We start from the raw sequence: 7904 nt of genomic DNA, 5'->3' as shown, positions 1-7904 counted from the left end.
TGGGATTACAGGCATGAGCCACTGTGCCCGGCCTTTTATTATTATTATTATTATTATATTTTAAGTTCTGGGATCCATGTGCAGAACATACAGGTTTGTAACGTAGGTATACACGTGCCATGGTGGTTTGCTGCACCTGTCAACCCATCATCTACATTAGGTATTTCTCATAATGCTATCCGTCCCCTAGCCCCCCACCTTCCGACAGGCCACGGTGTGTGATATTCCCCTCCCTGTGTCCACGTGTTCTCACTGTTCAGCTCCCTCTTATGAGTGAGAACGTGGTGTTTGGTTTTCTGTTCCTGTGTTAGTTTGCTGAGAATGATGGCTTCCAGCTTCACCTATGTCCCTGCAAAGGACATGAACTCATCCTTTTTTATGGCTGCACAGTATTCCATGGTGTATATGTGCCACATTTTCTTTATCCAATCTGTCATTGATGGGCATTTGGGTTGGTTCCAAGTCTTTGCTATTATGAACAATGCTGCAATAAACATATGTGTGCATGTGTCTTTATAGTAGAATGACTTATAATCCTTTGGATATATACCCAGTAATGGGATGGCTGAGTCAAATGGTATTTCTGGTTCTAGATCCTTGAGGAATCGCCACACTGTCTTCCACAATGATTGAACTAGTTTACAGTCTCACCAACAGTGTAAAAGTGTTCCTATTTCTCCACATCCTCTCCAGCATGTCTTGTTTCCTGACTTTTTAATGATTGCCATTCTAACTGGTGTGAGATGGTATCTCATTGTGGTTTTGATTTGCATTTCTCTGATGACCAGAGATGATGAGCATTTTTTTCATGTGTATGTTGGCTGCATATATGTCTTCTTTTGAGAAGTGTCTGTTCATATCCTTCACCCACTTTTTGATGGGGTTGTTTGTTTCTTGTGAATTTGGTTAAGTTCTTGTAGATTATGGATATTAGACCTTCGTCAGATGGGTAGGTTGCAAAAATTTTCTTCCATTCTGTAGGTTGCCTGTTCACTCTGATGACAGTGTCTTTTGCTGTGCAGAAGTTCTTTAGTTTAATTAGACCCCATTTGTCAATTTTGGCTTTTGTTGCCATAGCTTTTGGTGTTTTTGTCATGAAGTCTTTGCTCATGACTATGTCCTGAATGGTATTGCATAGGTTTTCTTCTAGGGTTTTTTGGTTTTAGGTCTTATGTTTAAGTCTTTAATCCATCTAGAGTTAATTTTTGTGTAAGGTGTAAGGAAGGGGTCCAGTCTCAGTTTTCTGCATATGGCTGACCAGTTTTCCCAACATCATTTATTAAATAGGGAATCCTTTCCTCATTGCTTGCTTTCGTCAGGTTTGTCAAAGATCAGATGGTTGTAGATGTGTGGTGTTATTTCTGAGGTCTCTGTTCTGTTTCATTGGTCTATAGATCTGTTTTGGTACCAGCACCATGCTGTTTTGGTCACTGTAGCCTTGTAGTATAGCTTGAAGTCAGGTAGTGTGATACCTACAGCTTTGTTCTTTTTGCTTAGGATTGTCTTGGCTATGCAGCCTCTTTTTTTGGTTCCATATGAAATTTAGTTTTTTAAAAATTCTGTGAAGAAAGTCCATGGTAGCTTCATGGGGATAGCATTGAATCTATACATTACTTTGGGCAGTATGGCCATTTTCATGATATTGATTCTTCCTATCCATGAGCATGGATTGTTTCTCAATTTGTTTGTGTCCTGTCTTATTTCGTTGAGCAGTGGTTTGTAGTTCTCCTTGAAGAGGTTCTTCACATACCTTGTAAGTTGGATTCCTAGGTATTTTATTCTCTTTGTAGAATTGTGAATGGGAGTTCGCTCGTGATTTGTCTCTCTTTTTGTCTATTATTGGTGTACAGGAATGCTTGTGATTTTTGCACACTGACTTTGTATCCTGAGACTTTGCTGAAGTTGCTTATCAGCTTAAGGAGATTTTGGGCTGAGACAATGGGTTTTCTAAATATACAATCATGTGTGCAAACAGAGACAATTTGACTTCCTCTCTTCCTATTTGAATACCTGTTATTTCTTTCTCTTACCTGATTTCCCTGGCCAGAACTTCCAATATTATGTTGAATAGGAGTGGTGAGAGAGGGCATCCTTGTCTAGTGCTGGTTTTCAGAGGGAATGCTTCCAGTTTTTCCTATTCAGTATGATATTGGCTGTGGGCTTGTCATAAATAGCTTTTACTATTTTGAGATATGTTCTATCAATACCTAGTTTATTGAGAGTTTTTAGCATGAAGGAGTGTTGAAGTTTGTCAAAGGCCTTTTCTGCATCTATTGACATAAGTATGTGGTTTTTGTCATTGGTTCTGTTTATGTGATGGATTATGTTTATTGATTGTGTATGTTGAACCAGCCTTGAGTCCCAGGAATGAAGCCGACTTGATCGTGGTTGATAAGCTTTCTGATATGCCGTTGGATTTGGGTTGCCAGTCTTTTATTGAAGATGTTTGCACCAATATTCTTCAAGGATATTGGCCTGAAATTTTCTTTTATTGTGTGCCTCTGTCAGGTTTTGGTGTCAGAATGATGCTGGCCTCATAAAATGAGCTAGGGAGGATCCCTCTTTTTCTTTTGATTGGAATAGTTTCAGAAGGAATGGTACCAGCTTCTTTTTGTACCTCTGGTAGAATTCGGCTGTGAATCTGTCAGGTCCTGGACTTTTTTGGTTGGTAGGGTATTAATTACTGCCTCAATTTCAGAACTTGTTATTGGTCTATTCAGGGATTTGACTTCTTCCTGATTTAGACTTGGGAGGGTATATGTGTCCAGGAATTTATCCATTTCTTCTAGATTTTCTAGTTTATTTGTGTAGAGGTGTTTATAGTATTCTCTGACAGTAGTTTGTATTTCTGTGGGATCAGTGGTGATATCCCCTTTATCATTTTTTATTGCATCTCTTTGATTCTTCTCTGTTTTCTTCTTTATTAGTCTGGCTAGCAGTGTATCAATTTTGTTGATCTTTTTCAAAAAAACCAGCTCCTGGATTCATTGATTTTTTTGAAGGGTTTGTCGTGTCTCTATCTCCTTGTATTCTGCTAGCTTTTGAATGTGTTTGCTCTTGCTTCTCTAGTTCTTTTAATTGTGATGTTAGGGTGTCGATTTTAGGTCTTTCCTGCTTTCTCTTATGGCATTTAGTACTATGAATTTCACTCTAAACACTGCTTTAGCTGTGTCCCAGAGATTCTGGTACATTGTATCTTTGTTCTCATTGGTTTCAAAGAACTTATTTATTTCTGCCTTAATTTTGTTATTTACCCATCAGTCATTCAGGGGCAGGTTGTTCAGTTTCCATGTAGTTGTGCAGTTTTGAGTGAGTTTCTTAATCCTGAGTTCTAATTTGATTGCACTGTGGTCTGAGAGACTGTTTGTTATGATTTGTTTGTTTGCATTTGCTGAGGAGTGTTTTACTTCCAATTATGTGGTCAGTTTTAGAATAAGTGTGATGTGGTGCTGAGAAGAATGTATATTCTGTTGATTTAGGGTAGGGAGTTCTGTAGATGTCTCTTAGGTCCGCTTGGTCCAGAGATGAGTTCAAGACTTGAATATCCTTGTTAATTTTCTATCTCATTGATCTGTCTAATATTGACAGTGCGGTGTTAAAGTCTCCCACTATCATTGGGTGGGAGTCTAAGTCTCTAAGAACTTGCTTTATGAATCTGGGTGCTCCCGTATTGGGTGCTTATATACTTAGGGTAGTTAGCTCTTCTTGTTGCATTGATCTCTTTACCATTATGTAATGGCCTTCTTTGTCTCTTTTGATCTTTGTTGGTTTAAAGTCTGTTTTATCAGAGACTAGGATTGCAACCCCTGCTTTTTTTTTGCTTTCCATTTGCTTGGTCGATCTTCCTCCATCCCTTTATTTTGAGCCTATGTGTGTCTCCGCATGTGAGATGGGTCTCCTGAATATAGCACACTGATCAGTCTTAATTCTTTATCCAATTTGCCAGTCTGTGTCTTTTATTTGGGACATTTAGCCTGTTTACATTTAAGGTTAATATTATTGTGTGTGAATTTGATCCTGTCATTATGATGCTAGCTGGTTATGTTGCCCGTTAGTTGATGCAGTTTCTTCATCGTGTCAATGGTCTTTACCATTTGGTATGTTTTTGCAGTGGCTGGTACCGATTGTTTCTTTCCATGTTTAGTGCTTCCTTCAGGAGCTCCTGTAAGGCAGGCCTGGTGGTGACAAAATCTCTCAGCATTTGCTTGTCTATAAAGGATTTTATTTCTCTCTCTCTCTCTCTCTTTTTTTTTTCTCCTTTTTTGAGATGGAATCTGGCTTTGTCTCCCAGGCTGGAGTGCAGTGTCGCAGTCTTGACTCACTGCAGCCTCTGCCTCCCAGGTTCAAGCAATTTTCCTACCTCAGCCTCCCAGGTAGCTAGGATTACAGGTGTGCACCACCATGCCTGGCTAATTTTTGTGTTTTAGTAGAGACGAGGTTTTGCCATGTTGGCCAGACTGGCCTTGAACTCCTCACCTCATGTGATCTGCCTGCGTCTGCCTCCCAAAGTGCTGGGATTACAGGCATGAGCCACTGTGCCCGGCCTCTTTTTTTTTTTTTTTTTAAATAGTAAGCTGCTGTGTGCATCTCTGTTTAAAAATTGCCTTCACATTGGGTTTCTGTTGACAGAACAGGGGAGGAGTTTGCCTCTGACCTTTCTGAAGCTCCCATTGTACCTGAGGCTAAGAAGCCCACAGTTAATTTTAAGTGGCAAAAGAAATGAGAACAAATTCCTCCAGGATGAGAAGTTACATTTCTGCTAAAACAGTGCTCTCCCATAGGGTATATGAGCACATTCAACCCCCTCTAGAAAGGAACCGGAGGGCAGGCACGGGGTGCCAACTGCTAGAAATCTTGCAGTTAGAAGAGTGTCTGAGTTTTTAGATAATTTTAGGTGCCAGGATATGGTTAAGAGGCTATGTTCAGGGCCTACTCTTGATACTGTTGAAATAAAAACAAAAATAACTGCCTAGAGAACATCCACGCCCTAAAAGACAGAACATGTTTTCTGGGTGAAGGGATGATTTAACTCAGGAAACTCAAGAACACAAAAAAACAACAACAGAACATGTCCTTGAACATGTTCAACTAGAATGGCAAGGTGTTTTCCAACATAAAACATTGTAATTTTCCTGCTACTCCAAAGGAATCCAATAAATAATTTTACAAAATTATAATCAAAACTGAAAGCGATGGCCAGGTGTGGTGGCTCATGCCTGTAATCCCAGCACTCTGGGAGGCCGAGGTGGGCAGATCATGAAGTCAGGAGTTCAGGACCAGCCTGGCCAACAGAGTGAAACCCCGTCTCTACTAAAATTACAAAAATTAGCTGGGCGTGATGGCAGGTGCCTGTAATCCCAGCTACTCAGGAGGCTGAGGCAGGAGAATGGCTTGAACCCGCGAGGCAGAGGTTGCAGTAAGCCTAGATTTTGCCACTGCACTCCAGCCTGGGTGACAGAGCGAGACTCCGTCACAAAACAAACAAACAAAGAAACAAACACCTGAAAGTGACACCAGCCCCCTGACAACACAAGTTACAGGTCCTTGTGCAGTCCCAGGGTTGAGTGGTCCAAGAAAGTCACTCCCTGAGCCCAGCCTGAGGTTTTATCTTTCCCGAATGGGAGCGGGTAGAGGGTCCATGCTGCTTTGCAGAAGAGTTGCATCTGGTAAGCCCAGGTGGTGAGTGAAGCCAAAGATGACAACACGAGAAGGTGTGAAAGCCGAGGTTTCCTTGTGCTGAAACCAGGCCTTAGGAGGCAAGTTCTTTGGTGGGGCCTCTTTGCCCAAGCTGAAGCAAGTCCCCTGCACCCGTCATGCAGGGAAGAGCTTGGGTGGGCTTTCTCCTTAGCAAGACTTTGCTATGGGGTCCTGGTAGGTGTTCTCATGTTGCCTGCTCTGGGTTGAGGTTCTGCATGTGGCCAGGCACAACTCAAAATGTTCTTCAACTGCCATGAAGAGGTTCTGGAATGCCCCAGCTGCCCAACTGGGGAAGCACTCCAAGAGAAGCTGCTTGTTGGGCAGCAGCTGCTGGGGCAGCAGCCATCACAGCAGTATTGCTTTGTGCCAGGGACATGGATATTGCAGCAGCCTCTGGGCCAGCAGCCATGGCAGCAGTATTGCTTTGTTCCAGGGATGTTGATGTTGCAGCAGCGGTTGGGCTGGCAGAGGTTGGGCCAGCAGCCATGGCAGCAGTATTGCTTTGTGCTAGGGACACTGACGTTACAGCAGCGGTTGGGCCAGCAGCCATGGCAGCTGTATTACTTTGTGCTATGGACATTGACGTTACAGCAGCGGTTGGGCCAGCAGCCATGACAGCTGTATTACTTTGTGCTATGGACATTGACGTTACAGCAGCGGTTGGGCCAGCAGCCATGGCAGCTGTATTGCTTTGTGCTAGGGACATTGACGTTACAGCAGCGGTTGGGCCAGCAGCCATGGCAGCAGTATTGCTTTGTGCCAGGGACATGGATATTGCAGCAGCCTCTGGGCCAGCAGCCATGGCAGCAGTATTGCTTTGTTCCAGGGACATTGATGTTGCAGCAGCCTCTGGGCCAGCAGCCATGGCAGCAGTATTGCTTTGTTCCAGGGATGTTGATGTTGCAGCAGCGGTTGGGCTGGCAGAGGTTGGGCCAGCAGCCATGGCAGCAGTATTGCTTTGTGCTAGGGACACTGACGTTACAGCAGCGGTTGGGCCAGCAGCCATGGCAGCTGTATTACTTTGTGCTATGGACATTGCAGTTGCAGCAGCGGTTGGGCCAGCAGCCATGGCAGCTGTATTGCTTTGTGCTAGGGACATTGACGTTACAGCAACGGTTGGGCCAGCAGCCATGGCAGCTGTATTGCTTTGTGCTAGGGACATTGGCGCTACAGCAGCAGTTGGGCCAGCAGCCATGGCAGCCATATTGCTTTGTTCCAAGGATGTTAATGTTGCAGCAGCCGCTGGGCCAGCAGCCATGGCAGCAGTATTGCTTTGTGCTAGGATATTGCAGTTGCAGCAGCCGTTGGGCCAACAGCCATCACAGCAGTATTGCTTTGGCCAGAGATGTTGATGTATTGCAGTAGCCGCTGGGTCAACAGCCATCACAGCAGTATTGCTTTGTGCCAGGGACATTGATGTTGCAGCAGCCGCTGGGCCAGCAGCCATTGCAGCAGTATTGCTTTGTTCCAGGGATGTTGATGTTGAAGCAGCGGTTGGGCCAGCAGCCATGGCAGCAGTATTGCTTTGTTCCACGGATGTTAATGTTGCAGCAGCCACTGGACCAGCAGCCATGGCAGCAGTATTGTTTTGTGCTAGGGACATTGCAGTTGCAGCAGCAGTTGGGCCAGCAGCCATCACAGCAGTATTGCTTTGTGCTAGGGACATTAACGTTGCAGCAGCCATTCACCGGCAAATCTTTCCTCTCATATACATAGTTCATTCATGATGAGGTGCTCCCCTCGAATGGAGTTGTGGCACTAATTGCTGGGGTGACTACCATTGCCCGAGTTAAACTGCGCTTTACACAGAATGGACTGATCGTGGTCTTGAACCTGGAGGAGATGCCTCTCTTTGACTCTCCTCTCCTCCTGCTTGAAGGTGCTCCTGAGGAAGTAGATGAGTGACAGCCCAAAGACCAGGGCGAGCACCCACCTCCTCCGCAGACGTCGGTGCTACACCGTGGCCTCCTGGTTCACCATCCCGTACTGTGCAGTAGGCCCAGGGCTCCTACACACCCTGCAGCCCCATCCCTTGAGGCAGGCACTGACCCCATGGCCTGTGGCCAAGTCCCAGGTTTATTTTTCTTATCCCATATATCAGAATTTAATTCCTTTTTGTGATGAACGATGTTCCAAAACATGTTCTTTTCTTTCTTTGGTGGCCATCCTAATTGGTGTGAAGCGGTATCCCATTGTGGTTTATTTTG

At 44.3% G+C, this 7904-nt stretch overlaps 1 pseudogene; it reads right to left on the bottom strand.

The window, feature by feature from the left end:
• Positions 1-5811: 5811 nt before the first annotated feature.
• On the bottom strand, positions 5812-7677 carry LOC104667852 (annotated as a pseudogene).
• Positions 7678-7904: the final 227 nt, after the last annotated feature.

Source organism: Rhinopithecus roxellana, chromosome 20 (genome assembly GCF_007565055.1).
Source record: "Rhinopithecus roxellana isolate Shanxi Qingling chromosome 20, ASM756505v1, whole genome shotgun sequence".
NCBI classification, from domain to species: domain Eukaryota; kingdom Metazoa; phylum Chordata; class Mammalia; order Primates; family Cercopithecidae; genus Rhinopithecus; species Rhinopithecus roxellana.
The sequence above is the reverse complement of the archived record's forward strand: the minus strand, read 5'-3'. Positions and strand labels throughout refer to the sequence as shown.